Source organism: Oncorhynchus kisutch, linkage group LG28 (genome assembly GCF_002021735.2).
Source record: "Oncorhynchus kisutch isolate 150728-3 linkage group LG28, Okis_V2, whole genome shotgun sequence".
Taxonomy (NCBI): domain Eukaryota; kingdom Metazoa; phylum Chordata; class Actinopteri; order Salmoniformes; family Salmonidae; genus Oncorhynchus; species Oncorhynchus kisutch.
Genome location: NC_034201.2, coordinates 42014069 through 42040661, shown reverse-complemented (window position 1 = coordinate 42040661; position 26593 = coordinate 42014069). Strand labels below are relative to the sequence as shown.

Here is a 26593-nt window from a genome sequence, read left to right as displayed (position 1 = left end):
ACACACACACACACACACACACACACACACACACACACACACACACACACACACACACACACACACACACACACACACACACACACACACACACACACACATACACACACATTCACCTATAATATTAAACGTGTGCCACAGAGTGCGTATTAGGGGTACCATGGTGGTGCACCCTCGCTCCTGCTGCCTAGTGTTGATTGTAAAGGAGATTGGATCCTAAAGTCTACCTCCACCATTCACATCAGTCCCAGGTGACTGACAGGCTTAAATCAGAGAGGATGTAGATAGCAGTCGATTCAGATCTGGGACACTGAAATTGAGGTGCAGAGGGCAGCAGGGACGACGCCAGAGAGGAATGAGGGTTTTTTATTATAAAAACCAGGCGTCAAATGTCTGATGTCAATGTGCTGGAGGCACAGAGGCACTGTGGATCAGTCATAAACAACATCAGTCATCTGCATGACACCTCCCTCCCCTCTCTAGTACATTCTGCATTGTTCTCATTCCCAGACCTTGTTTTTCTCAACGCTCAAAGAACAATGTACACTGAGTATACAAAACATTAAGAACACCTGCTCTTTCCATGACATAGACTGACCAGGTGAATCCAGTTGAAAGCTATGATCTCTTATTGATGTGATTTGTTAAATCCACTTCCATCAGTGTAGATGAAGGGAATGAGACAGGTTAAAGAAGGATGTTTAAGCCTTCAGACAATTGAGATATGGATTGGGTGTGTCTGCCATTCAGAGGGGGAATGGCCAAGACAAAAGTTTAAAGTGCCTTTGAACAGGCTATGGTAGTAGGTACCTGGTTTGTGTCAAGAATTGCAATGCTGCTGTTTTTTTTACGCTCATGTTCCACCACCCAAAGGACATCCAGCTAACTTCACACAACTGTGGGAAGCATTGTAGTCAACATGGGCCAGCATCCCTGGGGAATGCTTTCAACACCTTGTAGAGTCCATGCCCCAACGAATTGAGGCTGTTCTGAGGGAAAAAGGGTGCAAATCAATTTTAGGTTGGTGTTCCTAATGTCTGGTATGCTCAGTGGGAACATACATAACTTTGCATAACGGGGAAACTAATATACACTGACCGTACAATCAGCTTTAGTCAAGAACCAGACAGGAAGTAGTTAGCCAGCAGCATACCACCCCACATCCTACCGCTGGCTTGTTTCTGAAGCTAAGCAGGGTTGGTCCTGGTCAGTTCCTGGATGGGAGACCAGATGCTGCTGGAAGTGGTGTTGTAGGGCCAGTAGAAGGCACCCTTTACTCTGACCTAAAAAAATATCCCAGGGCAGTGATTGGGGACATTGCCCTGTGTAGGGTGTTGTCTTTTGGGTGGGATGCTAAATGGGTGTCCTGACTCTCTGTGGTCATTAAAGATCCCATGGCACTTATCGTAAGAGTAGGGGTGTTAACCCTGGTGTCCTGGCTAAATTCCCAATCTGGCCCTCATACCATCACGGCCCCCTAATCATCCCCAGCTTCCAACTGGCTCATTCCTCTCCCCTGTAACTATTCCCCAGGTCGTTGCTGTAAATGAGAATGTGTTCTCAGTCAACTTAACTGGTAAAATAAGGATAAAAAACAAGCTGTCAGAGAACAGAATGTTACATGGACAGAGAGCAAAGTAAAAGACTGGTCCCATGCTGCCGTGTCCAGTGCCAAAGCTTAGACAGACTACATGCTGTAAAGTGCATCATGGTTGGGAGGGACCTAAAACTGCTGCTGTAACTCTGCCCAGAGCAAGTTGCATAAGAGTAAATCCATCTGAATGTAATCCCTTTCTGACCCCACCCCTTGGAATGTTTCCTAATGTTGGTGTAAGTGGGGAGTTTCCTATCCATCCTTCCCTGTCCTGTAGCCTAAGTATACTTGCAGCACTAAGTGGCTTTGACAGGCCTGGTAATCCTATGTTGTGTCCACACACAGCCATAAATCTCTCTGAGGACCAATAATAAACCAACCAACCTGCCACTTCATTTGACCCCGGTCTCTCTCTCACTCTCTCAGAATATCTAGACTGAACTGAATTCTCTACTGCTGAAGCTCTGAGGATATCTGGTCACATTGTGTCTCTCTGATTGGCCGGATCACATACTGTCTCTCTGATTGGCCGGATCACACACTGCTCTGTCATTTCACCATGGACACCAGCAGCTCCCTCAAAACACGACATCATCACAGAGTCTGCTGTCAAGGTAGAATCCGAGGCCAGTTTAGTCACACACAACAAACACCTGTCCATTAAAAGAGGCCCCCTGTAGTGTTCCATTTCTGTCCTGTTCTGTTCAGAGCATCTCATTGGGTAGAGAGGTTCTCAGGAAATGTATTGATTCCTGGTCCAATTCCCTTTGAAGATCAGCAATCTGAGACCATAAAGAGGCCACATCATTACATCTACATCCTCCAACCATTTCAATAACATTTGGATCCCAAGGTTGATCTCAAAATATCATCAGAGATTTCATGCAGCCATCTCCTGGTGTTGTTGTGAAAGGCCAGAGGCAGGTGGTCATTAGAATATGCCCTGAAACATCACTCCACCCTCATGGCGATGCAAATGCTCTTTTGTCACAAAATAGATGGATCCTATGCTAACGGAGACAATAAAAACCGCAGAATATCTAAATATCTAAATCATCCAAACTGTTCCTCCCCCTGTCTCCTCCTCCACTGTACCAGGGCCAGAATTATTTCTTTGGAAATAATGAATGTGCCCCCGGGGCTGCTGAAATATATCTTTTCATAAATAAATCGGGGAGACCTGGGGCCCGGGTCTGTTTGTCTTGGCACAGGCAGCTTACTGCAGCTCAGTTTTTAACAGGCAGCCCCCCAGACCCCAGCTCAGCCCCCCAGCCCCCAGCTCAGCCCCCCAGTCCCCAGCTCAGCCTCCCAGACCCCAGCTCAGCCCCCCAGACCACAGCTCAGCTACCCAGACCCCAGCTCAGCCACCCAGACCCCAGCTCATCCCCCAGCCACCTAGACCCCAGCTTAGCCCCTCAGCCCCCAGCTTAGCCCCCCAGCCACCCAGACCCCAGCTCAGCCCCCCAGACCCCAGCTTAGCCCCCCAGACCCCAGCTCAGCCACCCAGACCCCAGCTCAGCCCCCCAGACCCCAGCTTAGCCCACCCAGACCCTAGCTCAGCCCCCCAGACACCAGCTCAGCCTCCCAGACCCCAGCTCAGCCTCCCAGACACCAGCTCAGCCTCTCAGACCCCAGCTCAGCCTCCCAGACCCCAGCTCAACCAACCAGACCCCAGCGCAGCCTCCCAGACACCAGCTCAACCAACCAGACCCCAGCTCAGCCTCCCAGACACCAGCTCAACCAACCAGACCACAGCTCAGCCCCCCAGACCCCAGCTCAGCCTCCCAGACCCCAGCTCAGCCTCCCAGACACCGGCTCAACCAACCAGACCACAGCTCAGCCCCCCAGACCCCAGCTCAGCCTCCCAGACCCCAGCTCAGCCCCCAGCTCAGCCTCTCAGACCCAAGACCCCAATGTGCAGAAATACGGAGAAAGTTGAGTTAATATGTAGCCTACATGTAGGCAGGGATAAAAAGTGACTAGGCAGCAGGATAAATAATAAATAGTAGTAGCATTGAATGTGGTGAAAAGTGTGTGTGTGTGGGGGGTCGATATGTGTGTGTGTGGTCAGTATGTGTGTGTGTGTGTGTGCGTGTGCGTGCGTGCCTACGTGCATGCGTGCCTGCGTGTGTGTGCGTGTGGGCGGGTCAGTATTAGAGGTCGACCGATTTATCGGAACGGCCGATTAATTAGGGCCAATTTCAATGTTATAATTAAGTCTATGATTTGATAGAGCAGTCTGACTGAGCGATGGTAGGCAGCAGCAGGCTCGTAAGCATTCTGAACGGTCTGCCTACCCATGTCAGAGACGCAAACTCGGTCTCAACCTTTAAGTCTTTACTGAAGACTCATCTCTTCAGTGAGTCATATGATTGAGTGTAGTCTGAACCAGGAGTGGGAAGGTGAACGGAAAGGCTCTGGAGCAACAAACCGTCCTTGCTGTCTCTACCTGGCCGGTTCCCCTCTTTCCACTGGGATTCTCTGCCTCTAACCCTATTACAGGGGCTGAGTCACTGGCTTACTGGGGCTCTTTCATACCGTCCCTGGGAGGGGTGCGTCACCTGAGTGGGTTGAGTCACTGATGTGATCTTCCTGTCTGGTTTGCCCCCCCCCCTTGGGTTGTGCCGTGGCGGAGGTCTTTGTGGGCTATACTCGGCCTTGTCTCAGGATGGTAAGTTGGTGGTTGAAGATATATATATATATATATATTTTTTTTTTTTTTACCTTTATTTAACCAGGTAGGCAAGTTGAGAACAAGTTCTCATTTACAACTGCGACCTGGCCAAGATAAAGCAAAGCAGTTCGACAGATACAACGACACAGAGTTACACATGGAGTAAAACAAACATACAGTCAATAATACAGTATAAACAAGTCTATATACAATGTGAGCAAATGAGGTGAGAAGGGAGGTAAAGGCAAAAAAGGCCATGGTGGCAAAGTAAATACAATATAGCAAGTAAAACACTGGAATGGTAGTTTTGCAATGGAAGAATGTGCAAAGTAGAAATACAAATAATGGGGTGCAAAGGAGCAAAATAAATAAATAAATAAATAAAAATTAAATACAGTTGGGAAAGAGGTAGTTGTTTGGGCTAAATTATAGGTGGGCTATGTACAGGTGCAGTGATCTGTGAGCTGCTCTGACAATTGGTGCTTAAAGCTAATGAGGGAGATAAGTGATTCCAGTTTCAGAGATTTTTGTAGTTCGTTCCAGTCATTGGCAGCAGAGAACTGGAAGGAGAGGCGGCCAAAGAAAGAATTGGTTTTGGGGGTGACTAGAGAGATATACCTGCTGTAGCGTGTGCTACAGGTGGGAGATGCTATGGTGACCAGCGAGCTGAGATAAGGGGGGACTTTACCTAGCAGGGTCTTGTAGATGACATGGAGCCAGTGGGTTTTTCGCGACGAGTATGAAGCGAGGGCCAGCCAACGAGAGCGTACAGGTCGCAATGGTGGGTAGTATATGGGGCTTTGGTGACAAAACGGATTGCACTGTGATAGACTGCATCCAATTTGTTGAGTAGGGTATTGGAGGCTATTTTGTAAATGACATCGCCAAAGTCGAGGATTGGTAGGATGGTCAGTTTTACAAGGGTATGTTTGGCAGCATGAGTGAAGGATGCTTTGTTGCGAAATAGGAAGCCAATTCTAGATTTAACTTTGGATTGGAGATGTTTGATATGGGTCTGGAAGGAGAGTTTACAGTCTAACCAGACACCTAAGTATTTGTAGTTGTCCACGTATTCTAAGTCAGAGCCGTCCAGAGTAGTGATGTTGGACAGGCGGGTAGGTGCAGGTAGCGATCGGTTGAAGAGCATGCATTTAGTTTTACTTGTATTTAAGAGCAATTGGAGGCCACGGAAGGAGAGTTGTATGGCATTGAAGCTTGCCTCTAGTGTATCCCTCTAGTGGTGTGGGGGCTGTGCTTTGGCACAGGGTGGGGTTATATCCTTCCTGTTTGGCCCTGTCCGGGGGTGTCCTCGGATGGGGCCACAGTGTCTCCTGACCCCTCCTGTCTCAGCCTCCAGTATTTATGCTGCAGTAGTTTATGTGTCGGGGGGCTAGGGTCAGTTTGTTATATCTGGAATACTTCTCCTGTCCTATTCGGTGTCCTGTGTGAATTTAAGTGTGCACTCTCTAATTCTCTCTTTCTCTCTTTCTTTCGGAGGACCTGAGCCCTAGGATCATGCCTCAGGACTACCTGACATGATGACTCCTTGCTGTACCCAGTCCACCTGGCCGTGCTGCTGCTCCAGTTTCAACTGTTCTGCCTTATTATTATTGGACCATGCTGGTCATCTATGAACATTTGAATATCTTGGCCATGTTCTGTTATAATCTCCACCCGGCACAGCCAGAAGAAGACTGGCCACCCCACATAGCCTGGTTCCTCTCTAGGTTTCTTCCTAGGTTTTGGCCTTTCTAGGGAGTTTTTCCTAGCCACCGTGCTTCTACACCTGCATTGCTTGCTGTTTGGGGTTTTAGGCTGGGTTTCTGTACAGCACTTTAAGATATCAACTGATGTACGAAGGGCTATATAAATAAATTTGATTTGAATTGTGCACTGCCCTATGGGACTCCCAATCACGGCCGGGTTTGATATAGCCTGTGATTGAACCGGGTCTGTAGTGACACCTCTAGCACTGAGATGCAGTGCCTTCGACCGATGCACCACTCAGGAGCCTTAAATAATACCATTCCATTTACACCACTTCAGATATTATTATGAACTATCCTCCCCTCACCAGCCTCCTGTGATTTACAGACTAGGGCTGCAGTAGTTTACCAATGTAACCGGGATCTTCAGTTACTTGGTAATTAAGAATACTTTAAAAAAAAATGTATTCATATAGTATTCATTTGTTATATCTGTGTCCATACGGTTCATGAGTTTCTAGTAGATAGACCAGACGGTTCATGAGTTTCTAGTAGATAGACCATACGGTTCATGATTTTTTTAGTAGATAGACCAGATGGTTCATGAGTTTCTAGTAGATAGACCAGATGATTCATGAGTTTCTAGTAGATAGACCAGATGATTCATGAGTTTCTAGTAGATAGACCAGATGATTCATGAGTTTCTAGTAGATAGACCAGATGGTTCATGAGTTTCTAGTAGATAGACCAGATGGTTCATGAGTTTCTAGTAGATAGACCAGATGGTTCATGAGTTTCTAGTAGATAGACCAGATGGTTCATGAGTTTCTAGTAGATAGACCATACAGTTCAAGAGAAAATAGCCTAATTAATGAAAAAAAGCAACTAATAAACAATGGTATTATTTACAATTAACTCTGGAACTCTTCCAACTATTGACCTTCACATCTGCCACCAGTTTGACACCGAAACATTGACAACAAATACATACTGACATAGTAAAATAAATAAATCAATGACATTTCATGCTGAAACCCTCATTAAACACCAATAGTAGTCACCAAGTTGATGGTTTATATTCAGAATAATGTTTTACAGCTTTGTCATTTTATTTATTTTTAAATATAAAATTATTTCATATATTTTCCATGTGATAAGGCCACACAGAGGGCCAGACTGTCACGTGTACTCCGTCTCTGGCCTCTAGGTCAACAGGCTGCTCGTTATGGGCCAGACTGTCACGTGTACTCCGTCTCTGGCCTCTAGGTCAACAGGCTGCTCGTTATGGGCCACACCTGTCACGTGTACTCCCTCTCTGGCCTCTAGGTCAACAGGCTGCTCATTATGGGCCAGACTGTCACGTGTACTCCGTTTCTGGCCTCTAGGTCAACAGGCTGCTCGTTATAGGCCACACCTGTCACGTGTACTCCCTCTCTGGCCTCTAGGTCAACAGGCTGCTCATTATGGGCCAGACTGTCACGTGTACTCCGTCTCTGGCCTCTAGGTCAACAGGCTGCTCATTATGGGCCAGACTGTCACGTGTACTCCGTCTCTGGCCTCTAGGTCAACAGGCTGCTCGTTATGGGCCAGACTGTCACGTGTACTCCGTCTCTGGCCTCTAGGTCAACAGGCTGCTCGTTATGGGCCAGACTGTCACATGTACTCCCTCTCTGGCCTCTAGGTCAACAGGCTGCTCGTTATGGGCCACACCTGTCACCATCGTTACGCACATCAGCGCATTATGACACTCACCTGGACTCCATCACCTCCTTGATTACCTGCCCTATATATGTCACTCCCTTTGGTTCCTTCCCTATATATGTCACTCCCTTTGGTTCCTTCCCTATATATGTCCCTCCCTCTGGTTCCTTCCCTATATATGTCCCTCCCTCTGGTTCCTTCCCTATATATGTCACTCCCTTTGGTTCCTTCCCTATATATGTCCCTCCCTCTGGTTCCTTCCCTATATATGTCACTCCCTCTGGTTCCTGCCCTATATATGTCACTCCCTTTGGTTCCTTCCCTATATGTCACTCCCTTTGGTTCCTTCCCTATATATGTCCCTCCCTCTGGTTCCTTCCCTATATATGTCACTCCCTTTGGTTCCTTCCCTATATATGTCCCTCCCTCTGGTTCCTTCCCTATATATGTCACTCCCTTTGGTTCCTGCCCTATATATGTCACTCCCTCTGGTTCCTTCCCTATATGTCACTCCCTTTGGTTCCTGCCCTATATATGTCCCTCCCTTTGGTTCCTTCCCTATATGTCACTCCCTTTGGTTCCTTCCCTATATATGTCCCTCCCTCTGGTTCCTTCCCTATATATGTCACTCCCTTTGGTTCCTGCCCTATATATGTCACTCCCTCTGGTTCCTTCCCTATATGTCACTCCCTTTGGTTCCTGCCCTATATATGTCCCTCCCTTTGGTTCCTTCCCTATATGTCACTCCCTTTGGTTCCTGCCCTATATATGTCACTCCCTTTGGTTCCTTCCCTATATGTCACTCCCTTTGGTTCCTGCCCTATATATGTCCCTCCCTCTGGTTCCTTCCCTATATATGTCCCTCCCTCTGGTTCCTTCCCTATATATGTCCCTCCCTTTGGTTCCTTCCCTATATATGTCCCTCCCTTTGGTTCCTTCCCTATATATGTCCCTCCCTCTGGTTCCTTCCCTATATATGTCCCTCCCTTTGGTTCCTTCCCTATATGTCCCTCCCTCTGGTTCCTTCCCTATATATGTCCCTCCCTTTGGTTCCTGCCCTATATATGTCCCTCCCTTTGGTTCCTTCCCTATATATGTCCCTCCCTCTGGTTCCTGCCCTATATATGTCCCTCCCTTTGGTTCCTTCCCTATATATGTCCCTCCCTCTGGTTCCTGCCCTATATATGTCCCTCCCTCTGGTTCCTTCCCTATATATGTCCCTCCCTTTGGTTCCTGCCCTATATATGTCACTCCCTTTGGTTCCTGCCCTATATATGTCCCTCCCTTTGGTTCCTGCCCCAGGCAGCATTGTTTCATGTCTCTGCGTTGTTTGTGATTCTTGTTCTGTATTATGTTTCATTTATTGTTTAAATCATGCACTCCCTGAACTTGCTTCCCGAATCCCAGCGCACACGTTACACAGAGATAATTACAGACACCTGCGTTTACCTGATGTACCCAAAAGTGCCACTTGTGATAGATTACATAAAATCCTTGAAAGATACCAAAATTCTGGCAGTTTACTAGTAGGCACCTATGTGTAGGTCTATAAACATTCTCCCCTGTCTGTATGACTGTGTACTGAACATCAGTATGTGAGGAACTTTTGCTGCAATGCAGATTGGCCAGCTGTTACAGTCCCAAGGCAGCCTTAGAGTCATAAATCACTGATGGGATTGACTGATGCTGGGGCTGACTGTGGGGCTGCATGGGGTCAGAGTACCAAGGCCGTGGCTGGGGCCACAGTCACAGAGACATCCAGAGCCACGGGGCTAACTCCTGCTGTCCTCTACTCTTCTACTGGAGAATATAGTCTTTGGGCTCTGGGCTCCAGCAGCACTAACAGGCCTCTCACTGACTCCCAACAGCTCGGTGTCTTTAGTTAGCTGCCAGGGCCTGAGCAGACAGTTTACTTCCCTTGGGTATTGGCTGTGGATGCTGACGGTGGGGATTCCTGTGTGTCAATAAAGGGTACTGTATCTGTAGCTCTCTGTTTTAGCTGCAGAACAGGAGAGGAGGAAAGGAGAGGAGGAAAGGAGAGGAAAGGAGGAGAGGAAAGGAGAGGAGGAATAGAGGAAAGGAGAGGAGGAATGGAGAAGAGTGGAGGAGGATGAGAGGAAAAGAGAAGAGAAGGAGGGGGAGAAGAGGATGAGAGGATAGGAGAGAGGAGAGAGGGGGAGAAGAGGAGGAGGAGAGGGGGGAGAGGAGAGATGAGAGGAGAGGAGAGGAGGAAGAGAAGAGAGGAGGAGAGGAGAGAGGCCTCTGGCTCTATAGTAAGGTCCTCTGCTGAGCCAAATAAATAACCTTCAGCAGTAGACTGGACATGCTTGGTGAAGCTCCTCCATTATCACTAACAGACACTATAACAGCCATGATCTAATGGAACACATGAGACAATCATACTGATCTATAACAGCCATGATCTAATGGAACACATGAGACAATCATACTGATCTATAACAGCAATGATCTAATGGAACACATGAGACAATCATACTGATCTATAACAGCCATGATCTAATGGAACACATGAGACAATCATACTGATCTATAACAGCCATGATCTAATGGGAACACATGAGACAATCATACTGATCTATAACAGCCATGATCTAATGGAACACATGAGACAAACATACTGATCTATAACAGCAATGATCTAATGGAACACATGAGACAATCATACTGATCTATAACAGCAATGATCTAATGGAACACATGAGACAATCATACTGATCTATAACAGCCATGATCTAATGGAACACATGAGACAAACATACTGATCTATAACAGCAATGATCTAATGGAACACATGAGACAATCATACTGATCTATAACAGCAATGATCTAATGGAACACATGAGACAATCATACTGATCTATAACAGCCATGATCTAATGGAACACATGAGACAAACATACTGATCTATAACAGCTGTGATCTAATGGAACACATGAGACAATCATACTGATCTATAACAGCCATGATCTAATGGAACACATGAGACAATCATACTGATCTATAACAGCCATGATCTAATGGAACACATGAGACAATCATACTGATCTATAACAGCCATGATCTAATGGAACACATGAGACAATCATACTGATCTATAACAGCCATGATCTAATGGAACACATGAGACAATCATACTGATCTGATAACAGCCATGATCTAAATGGAACACATGAGACAATCATACTGATCTATAACAGCAATGATCTAATGGACACATGAGACAATCATACTGATCTATAACAGCAATGATCTAATGGAACACATGAGAACAATCATACTGATCTATAACAGCCATGATCTAAATGGAACACATGAGACAAACATACTGATCTATAACAGCATGATCTAATGGAACACATGAGACAATCATACTGATCTATAACAGCAATGATCTAATGGAACACATGAGACAATCATACTGATCTATAACAGCCATGATCTAATGGAACACATGAGACAAACATACTGATCTATAACAGCAATGATCTAATGGAACACATGAGACAATCATACTGATCTATAACACAATGATCTAATGGAACACTAGACAATCATACTGACTATAACAGCATGATCTAATGGAACAACATGAGACAAACATACTGATCTATAACAGGCTGTGATCTAAATGGGGGAACACATGAGACAAATCATACTTGATCTTATAACAGCCATGAGCTAAGGAACCACATGAGACAATCATACTGATCTATAACAGCCATGATGCTAATGGAACACATGAGACAATCATACTGATCTATAACAGCCATGATCTAATGGAACACATGAGACAATCATACTGATCTATAACAGCCATGATCTAATGGAACACATGAGACAATCATACTGATCTATAACAGCAATGATCTAATGGAACACATGAGACAATCATACTGATCTATAACAGCAATGATCTAATGGAACACATGAGACAATCATACTGATCTATAACAGCCATGATCTAATGGAACACATGAGACAATCATACTGATCTATAACAGCCATGATCTAATGGAACACATGAGACAATCATACTGTGATCTATAACAGCAATGATCTAATGGAACACATGAGACAATCATACTGAATCTATAACAGCAATGATCTAATGGAACACATGAGACAATCATACTGATCTATAACAGCCATGATCTAATGGAACACATGACGACAATCATACTGATCTATAACAGCAATGATCTAATGGAACACATGAGACAATCATACTGATCTATTAACAGCATGATCTAATGGGAAACACATGAGACAATCATACTGATCTATAACAGCCATGATCTAATGGAACACATGAGACAATCATACTGATCTTATAACAGCCATGATCTAATGGAACACATGAGACAATCATACTGATCTATAACAGCCATGATCTAATGGAACACATGAGACAAAACTACTGATCTATAACAGCCATGATCTTAATGGAACCATGAGACAATACATATACTGATCTATAACAGCAATGATCTAATGGAAACACATGAGACAATCATACTGATCTATGACAGCAATGATCTAATGGAACACATGAGACAATCATACTGATGTATGAACAGCAATGATCTAATGGAACACATGAGACAATCATACTGATCTATAACAGCCATGATCTAATGGAACACATGAGACAATCATACTGATCTATAACAGCATGATCTAATGGAACACATGAGACAATCATACTGATCTATAACAGCCATGATCTAATGGAAACACTGCGAGACAATCATACTGGATCTATAACAGCATTGATCTAATGGACACATGGAGACAATCATACTGATCTATAACAGCAATGATCTAATGGAACACAATGAGACAATCATACGATCCTATAACAGCCATGATCTAATGGAACACATGAGACAAACATACTGATCTATAACAGCTAGTGATCTAATGGAAACCCATGGAGACAATCATACGGATATATAACAGCAATGATCTAATGGAACACATGAGACAATCATACTGATCTATAACAGCCATGATCTAATGGAACACATGAGACAATCATACTGATCTATAACAGCATGATCTAATGGAACACATGAGACAATCATACTGATCTATAACAGCAATGATCTAATGGAACACATGAGACAATCATACTGATCTATAACAGCCATGATCTAATGGAACACATGAGACAATCATACTGATCTATAACAGCCATGATCTAATGGAACACATGAGACAAACATACTGATCTATAACAGCCATGATCTAATGGAACACATGAGACAATCATACTGATCTATAACAGCCATGATCTAATGGAACACATGAGACAAACATACTGATCTATAACAGCCATGATCTAATGGAACACATGAGACAATCATACTGATCTATAACAGCCATGATCTAATGGAAACATGCGAGACAATCATACTGATCTATAACAGCCATGATCTAATGGAACACATGAGACAATCATACTGATCTATAACAGCTGTGATCTAATGGAACACATGAGACAATCATACTGATCTATAACAGCCGTGATCTAATGGAACATGCGAGACAATCATACTGATCTATAACAGCTGTGATCTAATGGAACACATGAGACAATCATACTGATCTATAACAGCCATGATCTAATGGAACACATGAGACAATCATACTGATCTATAACAGCAATGATCTAATGGAACACATGAGACAATCATACTGATCTATAACAGCAATGATCTAATGGAAACATGAGAGAATCATACTGATCTATAACAGCAATGATCTAATGGAACACATGAGACAATCATACTGATCTATAACAGCCATGATCTAATGGAACACATGAGACAATCATACTGATCTATAACAGCAATGATCTAATGGAACACATGAGACAATCATACTGATCTATAACAGCAATGATCTATGGAACACATGAGACAATCATACTGATCTATAACAGCATGATCTAATGGAACACATGAGACAATCATACTGATCTATAACAGCAATGATCTAATGGAACACATGAGACAATCATACTGATCTATAACAGCAATGATCTAATGGAACACATGAGACAATCATACTGATGTATAACAGCCATGATCTAATGGAACACATGAGACAATCATACTGATCTATAACAGCCATGATCTAATGGAACACATGAGACAATCATACTGATCTATAACAGCCATGATCTAATGGAACACATGAGACAATCATACTGATCTATAACAGCCATGATCTAATGGAACACATGAGACAATCATACTGATCTATAACAGCAATGATCTAATGGAACACATGAGACAATCATACTGATCTATAACAGCAATGATCTAATGGAACACATGAGACAATCATACTGATCTATAACAGCCATGATCTAATGGAACACATGAGACAATCATACTGATCTATAACAGCCATGATCTAATGGAACACATGAGACAATCATACTGATCTATAACAGCAATGATCTAATGGAACACATGAGACAATCATACTGATCTATAACAGCCATGATCTAATGGAACACATGAGACAAACATACTGATCTATAACAGCAATGATCTAATGGAACACATGAGACAATCATACTGATCTATAACAGCAATGATCTAATGGAACACATGAGACAATCATACTGATCTATAACAGCCATGATCTAATGGAACACATGAGACAATCATACTGATCTATAACAGCAATGATCTAATGGAACACATGAGACAATCATACTGATCTATAACAGCCATGATCTAATGGAACACATGAGACAATCATACTGATCTATAACAGCAATGATCTAATGGAACACATGAGACAATCATACTGATCTATAACAGCCATGATCTAATGGAACACATGAGACAATCATACTGATCTATACAGCCATGATCTAATGGAACACATGAGACAATCATACTGATCTATAACAGCCATGATCTAATGGAACACATGAGACAATCATACTGATCTATAACAGCAATGATCTAATGGAACACATGAGACAATCATACTGATCTATAACAGCAATGATCTAATGGAACACATGAGACAATCATACTGATCTATAACAGCCATGATCTAATGGAACACATGAGACAATCATACTGATCTATAACAGCCATGATCTAATGGAACACATGAGACAATCATACTGATCTATAACAGCAATGATCTAATGGAACACATGAGACAATCATACTGATCTATAACAGCAATGATCTAATGGAACACATGAGACAATCATACTGATCTATAACAGCCATGATCTAATGGAACACATGAGACAATCATACTGATCTATAACAGCAATGATCTAATGGAACACATGAGACAATCATACTGATCTATAACAGCAATGATCTAATGGAACACATGAGACAATCATACTGATCTATAACAGCCATGATCTAATGGAACACATGAGACAATCATACTGATCTATAACAGCAGTGATCTAATGGAACACATGAGACAATCATACTGATCTATAACAGCAATGATCTAATGGAACACATGAGACAATCATACTGATCTATAACAGCCATGATCTAATGGAACACATGAGACAATCATACTGATCTATAACAGCCATGATCTAATGGAACACATGAGACAATCATACTGATCTATAACAGCAATGATCTAATGGAACACATGAGACAATCATACTGATCTATAACAGCAATGATCTAATGGAACACATGAGACAATCATACTGATCTTAACAGCCATGATCTAATCTTGATTTGACCGCTCTGAAATAGATGCAATAACCAGGAAATATGACTGTGTTATGCAAATACTTTGTTAGTACACCACATATAAAGCAATTGATTTCTTTCTTTCAGAAAAAGAAGTAGCAGAACCTGAAGTGAGGATGGTAAACGGAAAGCCAAGAAAGTCAGAAAACCACGGACAATCTACTCCAGTTTTCAGCTAGCTGCCCTGCAGCGGAGATTTCAGAACACACAGTACCTCGCGCTGCCAGAGAGAGCAGAGCTCGCGGCTTCGTTGGGACTCACGCAAACGCAGGTAAATAGGTTACTTTTCTAAATGTCATTGAGTGTTCATTTTCATTCTGTTCTAGTTTTTTAAATCAAAATGATCAGTTCAAATTTGCATTGTGTTTACAATATACATGTAATGCGTAAAGTGTGCGTAATAAATTCTTTAACAATTATTGAAAGCTTAATTCATATGCATACTTTTGTATAATGGCATTTTGGGATGTTAATATGATGTTATTTATTAACTCACTTTGACATATTTCTCATCCATCCCCAGGTCAAAATCTGGTTCCAGAACAAAAGGTCGAAACTGAAGAAAATTATGAAGAATGGTGAGCTTCCACCGGAACACAGTCCGAGCTCCAGCGACCCTATGGCATGCAACTCTCCGCAGTCCCCCGCCGTCTGGACACGCATGGCCCGTCCAGGCCTCACAGCCACCAGGCGCAGAACATCAACCCGCGGCCTCCACCTTTTGGAAAACTCCGCATCTTGGTACTCCACGGCTGGTGCCATGAATTCTCACCTCCAGGCCCCCAACTCGATACAGCACTCTTTGGTTCTTGGATCTGGGACGTTATACTGAACCCAGTTCAACAAATATTTACATTGTATGGACTCGTGTTTAAATGTCCAGAGGAATATGCCATGTATTGATGACAGTCATAGAAGAACGTGTATAATGTGTAAATGTGTGCATGTAATTTATTGCATTTGGAAGACAAATTAAACGTTTTAAACCGACAATGCAACCCAGAGACTTTTAATGACACCCTCCTGAATTATGACTTAGACAAAAACAATTGCTGATAGCCTACCCACAAGTCCTCCCTCATGATTAGGCTATTCGCACTGAAATCAATGACACCGTAATATTACAAAATTTGCCCATATTCTGAGATACTTTAAATACATGTACAGATCAAACTCGAGATAAATTGCCTGGGCTGTCTGCGTGACATATTTGGTCAGTTGTGCACATTTGTGATTGACTTTAAATATTAATTTGGGGACAAAACTATCAACACGGAGATGGGTATACTGACCTTAAGCTATAGGCCTACAATTAGGCTATTTTTCATTTTCAACAAGTCGGAATTCTCAGGGGGAGTTACCTGCTGGTATGCCAAAAGGTTAGGCTAGATTTGTTTTGTGTCATGTAATGTAGTTTTTCATGTTTAGTACTACAACCTGTTTTATGGTTATGCGCATATTACATGCCCAGAGTACATTATGTTTTGAGCGGATCCATAACGGACTAAAACAGGAACCGTATCCAAGAGAGCCATCATAGTTTATGATAGTTTATTGGTTTTGACATCCAGTTACATGTGGATGAATTGATTGCAGGTATAGGCCTATTGATGTTCCTCTGAAAGACAAATATTCAAGGCCTGGTATGCTGTTGTTACTACTTTATTAAACAGTCATAACAAACATATTATTTAGTTTTTTCTTGTTGTCCGTGGTGATCGAGATGGTAAACCAAACAAAATAATCAATAATTCACACGATTTAAATCAGATTATTGTAAAGATACAGACATTGTTGTTGATACTATTTTCTTGCAGGTTAATTCTAGTATACATGTATTATTATGCCTATTATTTAAATCATGTTAGCACATTTCAGTCTCGTGTTTTGGAGTTGCATATGGATTCCAACCTCCCCCAAAGAATATGGGTGTCCGTCTGGCAGACAGTCTGCAGCCGTGCTCTCTTTTTGTGCCCTAGAATTAGTTCCTTTGACTGGCAGAGAGGAGGCGAATGGGCGGTACGAAGATCTGAGACAATTTACATTCCTGTGGGGGCAAACCGGCTCCAGAGCTCTGCCACTCCCGGCCACAGCCCACCTCCGTCAGACCTTCCGGGTAAAATAAAATCTTCAACATTTGAACATATCATTAGCTACCAGCAGTAGGCCTCCTACAACGAGTGTTGCCACTGAATATCACTAAACAAACTATACTCCACTGAAGCGAAAATCAAGGCCTATGAATGTGTTGTAATTGGGTTCTTGTTCCAGACTTTACATAAAACAGGTTATCATTATGCATATACACACACACACACACACACACACACACACACACACACCACACACACACACACACACACACACACACACACACCACACACACACACACACACACACACACACACCACACACACACACACACACACACACACACACAGGGAGAGGACACGTTTACCACAACTACATCTGGCCTGGAAACAAAATAATGTTGCGAAGCATCTGACCTAAGGATATCAATGCATAATACACAATACACCAATGTTAACATGGTGTGCATGCAACTGAATGCCCGTCTCCTCTGATTTTCCCATGGACCTGACTGTCCTGGCTGAATATAGCCGTAGCAAACAACTAATGCACTTGGGAATGTTCAGCTGAAATCATTGGTTTGCTGAACGCTAATCCGAAACCTCGACGTAGTGCACGTGGTCCCATAATTACAGTGCCAGTGCTCGAGAACTCTACGTTTGATTTTCATATTACTGTTTATGCCCCCTCCGCCCCCCGTCCCCCAACACCACACACACACACACACACACACACACACACACACACACACCACACACACACACACACACACCACACACACACACACACACACACACACACGCCGAGACACGCACACGCACGCACACACGCACCATGCCATTATATCAAGAGCCCCGTTAAATTCCAACTGAACATGTTCCACTCCCCTACAAATCGAGTCTAAATAATGACAGTTAGCTTTACTGGACAGCTTCAACCGTAACACTCAAAAATAATTATACTCCAGGATTAGGCCTCCATTATCATAATCTGGACATTGACAATTATCTATAATTTGCAAAGATGCGCTTGCTTCTTGATTGCAGAATGCTTTTTTTCTAGCTCACCATCACTAAACAGTGACAGTAATAACAGCTAATTTTGCAGGCAATATATAAGAGGTACCGTGTTCAAGCACTTTCACACCTGGATATGCTTACTCAACCACGAGCACTAGAACCGTGTACTGTTGCAGACAGTGTTCCCATTCGAAGTCCAACCTTTTTGACCACTGCTAACACTATTGTAGGCTAAAGAATCATATGAAGGTAAGGCGGTTTTTTCTCTGTGAATCACTTGATGAAAGATTGTTGGATACTTACTTTAGAATTTTTAAATACCGATTGCATTTGTTTGTATAGCCTAGGCTAAAGGCTTTAACCTACCTTATTTAGGTTATTTAGGTTATAAATAACCAATGTCTTACGCGCTAAATAAACAACGAAATTGATAAAATCTGAGAAGCATGCGTTCAACACTAGCCCGTAAATATTGACTTTGACTTTCATTCTAGCCTATGTATTTGTCAGGCGTTCTTGATTGCAATTGATTATGAAATCTGAATTGGCAAAGGCTCTCTTTGCATATAGGCCTATGGAAATAACATTGTCTTGTTGTTATTTCCATAGGCCTATATGCAAAGAGAACCTTTGCCAATTCAGATTTCATAATCAATTGCAATCAAGAAGCCAAACTGATCAAATATGATCAGGTTATCCTGGAACATATTGCATCAATCTATATCTTGGCCAGAAAACCACACAGGAGTGTTGTCATCTCCCTCCCTCCCTCCCTTATCCCCCCCCCCCCCCCCTTCTAGCTCTAGTTCTGATTGTCTCATTGTGTCTTCTGTTCCCTCTGTCACTTCCAGCCGCTTATATCTGAGCTCTATATTTTTGTTCATATAATATGAATCAATTGAGTTACATAATATTAAACCTGTGCATTGTTTGAGCCTTTTCACAGTTCTGATGCATATTGACTCTTCCTATTGCAACGATGTTCAAAATAGCCTTTAAAATGCATGACAGATTTATGACGATATAAGCTTATTTATTGTAAAAGCTAGTGATTTGCGGGCAGTCCTTGGGTGTGAAAATACTTTGGTAGAAGAAATCCCGCACACCACGCACTTTTCTGCTTTACGAGTTACTCTCGGTAAATATAGGAACTTTTTAAGTGAAAGGTTGTTTACGAGAGTTTGGGCAATAAATCAGACTATATATATATATATTTGCAAATATAGGCATATAGATATGGTGGTGATAGGGCCTGTAGGTTTTAGTTAAGTGGGGCCCATGCAGGTAAACTGTGGTGCCAGTGGGGCATCCACGATTGACAGCTGCAGACACTTTCACATTCTTCTTTTCAACATTGTAATTTCACATAATATCCCAAACGTTCACTGCTCTCAGCAATTTGTATATGAATACCCTAATAATTTCCCTCTTTTGTTCCGTCTGTGCTACCTCAAATCCAAATAAAGATGCCTTTTAGTATTAAAAGTGGTAGAAAATTACAGGTAATTATCTTGACGGTAAAAACGTTGTAATCAGCGGGCTTGCATCAAAATTACCCTAATTATGCCTGCATTTATGAGAATGGAAAAAAAGCCTCACTTGGATAAAACACATAAATTGTCCCAAATATCTCCTTCATATTGAACGGAACTGCAGCTGGATGCTTTGTTCAAGATCGATCCCGTGGAGCTTGGCATTTAGCGTCTTGCTTTAGGGACAGGCAGAGAGGAGAAAAACATTTTGTCAATACTTCTAATAATTGAGGCAGAAAATCACAAGATTAACTGGACATGGAGCGACCATCTTTTGCGGGATAAATTGATAAAGCGGGAACAGGGTAAGTTCATTTCCTCAAGTGTTGTTTAATGTATTGACTATAGGCTATTTTGTTCGTTTGCAGTGCATTGGACATTTATATTTATGAAGAGGAAACATAGTGTATGATGGATAGCCTGTAATATTTGAATGAAAACCTATGGGAGCTACATTTTAGAACGTCCATAGGACCTCGACAAGGAATGGCTCATCAGTCATGTATGATATATATCAATCATGTTATCTTTCCGTACAAAACACGAAACTTTGTTTTAACTCAAGGTTTACTCCATTTATGAAAGACAAACATAAAATTGTATGTACAACTAAAATTGATGAATATATACAGAGAGAATGCTTTGTTTTGCATGTTCGAGAAAACACTCAGTCAAAGTGAAGTTTAGATTTCAACAATATAAGATGGCATAATGTTCAACCCGCAAGTGTAGTCCATTCCGTGCCCAAGTGTTGGGCTAAATGTCAGTGATAGCCTATATTTGGTATATTGACAGTCAGATGTTGACATGAATGAAAGCATAACAAAGGCAATCCCACTGAACAGTCATTGGTAAGTTAATACGGTTAGTTCCTTTATCGTGTGTCATATCACAGAGACTTTGTCCCCAAGTAGCCTTCACAGCAGCCGACCCTTTCGCCAAGGAATCTCTCTGTTCGATCGGGACAACACTTCGTCTCGAGGCTGATGGAAATCAATTGTGCAGGTAAAACTATGAAGGTTCGAAAGTCTCGAGTCAGGCCTCGGGCCTCCCCGCCCTTTGCGCAGTCTATCTCTGCATTGTCTCTTGATGTGGGGAGGAGTACCAGTGAGAATAACCCGGCATGTAGCCGTTGGCCGCCATGTTTACTCCTTTGCTGGACGCTGAAACGTCCCATATGGGAGGAATTGCTGGAGAGCGGGGAGACAGGCCGATGGAACTAGGCATAGTAGGGTCGCTCTCGTGCGGGTTGCCACCTGCCTTCAGCAGCTTCTTGAACTTTGACCTTTTATCTGGAACCATATCTTTACCTGCACGAGATAACAGGAAGGCAACGGAAGACCAGATAACAGATAATGTTAAAATAATTCATATATGTATTCATTTACATGTTAATAAATAGGCTTATAGACCAATATAAATGTTGAATATTATTACAACATCTACAAGATATTATTACAATGCAACCAACACCCAGAGCAATTGTTGGTTAGTAATAATAATAATACATGCTAATAATATGCCTAATAATACGAGTAATACATGATAATAAATGGCTAATTATAATACCATAATGTATACCCTTCTGTATAATCATTCCTGTGTTGAAAATACCTGTGTCTGTGTTAGTCCGAGAGAAGCAGCCAGCTCAGCGCGTTCTGGCAGGGCGAGGTATTGTGTTTGCTGAAAACGATGATTTAAAGCTTGAAGCTGCAAACTAGAATAAATCGTCCGAGGTTGCGTATCTTCTTGCCTTTCCCGTTGAAACGAATTTCTCCGTTTTCAATGACTGTTGTTTTTTGCTGCTCTGCAACAAAAAAGGGCAATGTTAGTCCACTACATAACACCAAAAATATTACACAACAAATTGTTAAGAATCCCCAAATCATGTTTTTTTCATTTCGTAGATTATAATAGGTTCCAATTTAAATGGCTAAATAGGCCTATATAATAAGGAAACATGATACATTTAGTTATATTAAATCCAGACCACTCATACATATTCACATGTCACATTTGCTCAATCTGATTGTAATCATCCTTGAATCCTCTGTCATATTTAGGATATTGCTCATAATGACATGTCAATTAAATGCTAATTACAACTTTCAAAGCGAGTAGACCGCCTAATTCCAAGAATAATTCGTGAGGATTCCTCTTTTGTCATTATACCCCGTGCAAAGCATGGCCATAGAATGGAATCTGGGGGAGTGTTCTAAAGCAAGAGACACCATGAAATAAACATCGATGTAGAAAAAAAACGCGTCAACAGATAAACTGTAATTCAGACACAATTTCAAAATTAATGATCAATGATCTGCTGGACGTTTATTTGGCTTTATCTCGTTCTTGACCGGTTTGATAAGAAATAAATAAGCATTCGCATTTTTATCGCTGTTCATGAAAACGACATACAGCATACAACATACAGAAAGCGTCTTACCTGTGCCGTCTAACCTTGCCTGGCCGCCAGATGTGTTATTGTGGTAGGACGGCAGGTACGGGCTGTGGTGGGGGTGGCTCACGTAGGAGTACGGTAGCGACCTGTTGTAGGAATTGGTGCCGGAGTACGAAGAGTATCGTGCTGATGGTGAGCTGGGTGCGACCCGGAATGGAGACAGTGCAGCGGGGTAGTGGCTGGCGGCCATCGACGGAGAGCTCTGTTGTGAGTGAGACTGCTGACCAAACTCCATGAAAGCTGACTTGGACGAGTCTTGAGCCTCCAGACCGTCAGCCATCGTAGTCATGGTCATCATCAATTTCCTACCTTGAGAGCACTCACCCCCTCTCTCAAGTCCAAATGGGGTTTCTCGCTGTGTTGTTGTCTCTCTCTCCTCAACGGACAGATATTGTCCCATTAACACCTGAATTTCTCAGTTTCTTCGATTTTTTCCCTCCTCTGATTTTCTCGCTCGGTATGGCGCAAAGTGGGCATAAGTTAAGGCAGAGATTTAAGGTGGATCTGTTAAAATTGAGTCCTTGCTTCCAGACTTGATGCAGACACTACAAGTAAAATGGTTTGTCTCCAAAGGGCAGCGCCTTCCGATTGGTCATTCAACCCCACGTCATCAGTTGTGTGCTTCACGGAGACTTCAGCGCAAGTTAACCCACCTTACCAACTCCCACCGCAGCCACAACTAGGATAGCTAATTCCTACAGACAATAGTCAAACGCAAGAAGCTTGTATAATAATTATAAGAAGCCCTTGGAATAGTCAATTTGTTTAAGGATTAATCCTCAACCCAAAATTCGCACAGCCCACGGTTTGATTTAGCCTAACGAACGAATATAATTTTGAACACACCATATCACCACCCTGGAAATATACTGACACAATTTCTATACTGTCGTAATGATTAAGTTATTCAAAGAAAATGACATGCAACAAATCAACAGATGACAACAACAATGCAGTCCTATTGCAGGAAGAGTGGATGTCGTGGTTAACCGATTGTATCCTTTATTCAGTAGGCCTACACTCTTAGAAAAAAAGGTTCTGGATAGAACCAAAACGGATTCTATTCCTTGCTTCATATATGGCACCCCTAAATGTTCGATATAGAACCTCATGTGTTCTTCTTCACTGAACCAAAATAGGTTCCACATAGAACCCTTGGATTCCATATAGGGTTATATATGGAACCAATTTCGGTTCTATATATAACCTAAAGGGGTGCCATATATGAAGCAAGCATATAACCTTTTGTGGGTTCAATTCAGATACTTTATTTCTAAGAGTGTATAAAATACATGCAAATTATACCGTTTGCGGTTTGGCAAAATCTGTTGCAATATAAACTATCAATGCAAATGCAATAAAACGGTCTTTAAATTACTTTCACATAGGCACATTATTTATTTGTTCATTATCGTCAACACGTTTTTTCCCAAAGTGTGGCATTCATTTATTTCAAAATGGTGATGAAAAAGCAATTATTGTCGCAATCATTTAAAAACAAAACCTCTTTGATTAAACACCACACATCATTCAAATTGGAGCTATAAAATTAAGAACAATTCGCCTGTAATGATTATGGACTGGGTTTATTTTGGGAAGGTGGAATAAAACTGTATATAGCATAAATTAGCCCTTAATTATACGCCAGTGTCGCCCTCAATTATCCTCTTATCAAAAATGGTTGTCTAAATGCAGCGTTTAGTTTCAATTTTCTCAATTTCTATAACAAGAACTTGGTACCTTGCTATTTATCTGCCAGGCTTGTTATTTACTTTGTGGGCATTTAAAAAGTGCACAAACCCAGCCGGATAATCATTTTCCAGCAGTGGACCAGCGAGAAGCACAGAGACAGTTGGTAGATATGAAATATATGAAATGCCTTTTGATATTGGATTTTAAACCAAGGCCTTCATTAAAAAAACGAGACGTTTTAGGATACCTCTATATGGACATCATATAGGTAAGAGACCCCAGAGAAAGACATGTCTTCTGCATGATAGATTTGACAATTGTTCATATTTTTCTTGGTAAAAGCTATATGGGAATTTGTGTATTTATTCAGATAAATTAAATCAGGTAGGATTCAATGCAATTCTTAGTAACGTAAATAAGGGAATTTGAACAGGCTTTACCTGAGATATAACAGCCTAGACGTCTCCATCCCTGAATGCCTCATCCCGAGTTTCACCTCAACACGCAGGACAGAAACCAGATCCATACCTTATCTAATCGGATTTGAATGGCACAAGCCAAACATTGAGGGGCTTCCCCGTGCTGTTGCTTCACTATCTCGGTACTTTATTAGTTAAGACATTATATTTCATTACCTTTTGGAGAGACCGAAGCATCACCTACCTACCGTGACAGTTGTATGACCTCCGAACATGTTTTCTGTGAAATGTGGAAATGTAACGTATAGTGTCCTGCAGGCTTGATAGGAAGCTGTACACCAGCAGAGATTATTGAGGTGATGAAAATAATGAAAGATCACTGGAATTTTTGCTTTAAATGGTCTGAGGACACAGTGTGATGAAGGACGTAGGCTATAGTTTTTTGGGGGGAAACATAACATTTAAAATATGATGATGTGGTGCAATTATATTTCTAAGTAGTAAGCTATAAATTTTATGTACACAATTGCTATAATCATCATTGTTTTCAGATTAAGTATATATGCTTATATTGATGCTGAACAATTTCATAAAGTATACATACATACATTCATACAGTACCAGTCAAAAGTTTGGACACACCTATTAATTCAAGATTTTTTCTTTATTTTACAATTTTCTACTTTGTAGAATAATAGTGAAGACATCATAACTATGACATAGCACATATGAAATCATGCATTAACTAAAAAGTGTTTAAAAAATCGAAATATATTTAGATTCTTCAAAGTAGCCACCCTTTGCCTTGATGGCAGCTTTGCACACTCTTGGCATTCTCTTAACCAGCTTCACCTGTAATGCTATTCCAACAGTCTTGAAGGATTTCAACATATGCTGAGCACTTGTTGGCTGCTTTTCCTTCACTCTGCGGTCCAACTCCTACCAAACCATCTCAACTGGGTTGAGGTTGGGTGATTGTGGAGGCCAGGTCAGCTGATGCAAGAGTCCCATCATTCTCCTATTTGGTCACAGCCTGAAGGTGTGTTGGGTCATTGTCCTGTTGAAAAATAAATGATAGTTCCACTAAGCGCAAACCAGATGGGATGGCGTATTGCTGCAGAATGCTGTGGATGCCATGCTGGTTAAGTGTGCCTTGAATTCTAAATAAATCACAGAGTGTCACCAGCAAAGCTCCCCCACACCTCACACCTGCTCCTCCATGCTTCACGGTGGGAACCACACATATGCAGATCATCCGTTCACATACTCTGCGTCTCACAAAGACACGGCGGTTGGAATCAAATTTGGATTCATCAGACCAAAGGACAGATTCCCACCGGTCTAATGTCCATTGCTCGTGTTTCTTGGCCCAATAAAATGTCTTATTATTATTAGTGTCCTTTAGTAGTGGTTTCTTTCAGCAATTCAGCCTGATTCAGCAAGTCTCCTCTGAAAAGTTGATGTTGAGATGTGTCTGTTACTTGAACTCTGTGAAGCATTTATTTGGGCTGCAATCTGAGGCTGGTAACTCTAATGAACTTATCCTCTGCAGCAAGGTAACTCTGGGTCTTCCTTTCCTGTGGCGGTCCCACTTGCTGATTTTGGGACTGTACTTGAAGAAACATTCAAAGTTCTTGAAATGTTCCGGATTGTCTTAAAGTATTGATGGACTGTCATTTCACTTTGCTTGTTTGAGCTGTTCTCGCCATAATATGGACTTGGTATTTAACCAATAGGGGTTATCTTCTGTATACCACACCTTACCTTGTCACAACACAACAATTGGCTCAAAGCATTAAGAAGTAAAGAAATCCACAAATAAACTTTTAACAAGGCACTCCTGTCCATTGAAATGCATCCAAGGTGACTACCTCATGAAGCTGGTTGAGAGAATGCCAGAGTGTGCAAAGCTGCCATCAAGGCAAA

General features: G+C 42.0%; 1 protein-coding gene and 1 pseudogene across 2 annotated transcripts in view; both read right to left on the bottom strand.

Annotated features, from left to right (window-relative positions):
- The window catches only part of LOC109873045 (serine/threonine-protein phosphatase 2A 55 kDa regulatory subunit B beta isoform), a 174031-nt gene that overhangs the window by 44374 nt on the left and 103064 nt on the right, over window positions 1-26593 (bottom strand). The gene's annotated exons all lie outside the window — the stretch shown is intronic.
- On the bottom strand, window positions 21080-22851 carry LOC116358099 (homeobox protein Dlx6a-like; annotated as a pseudogene).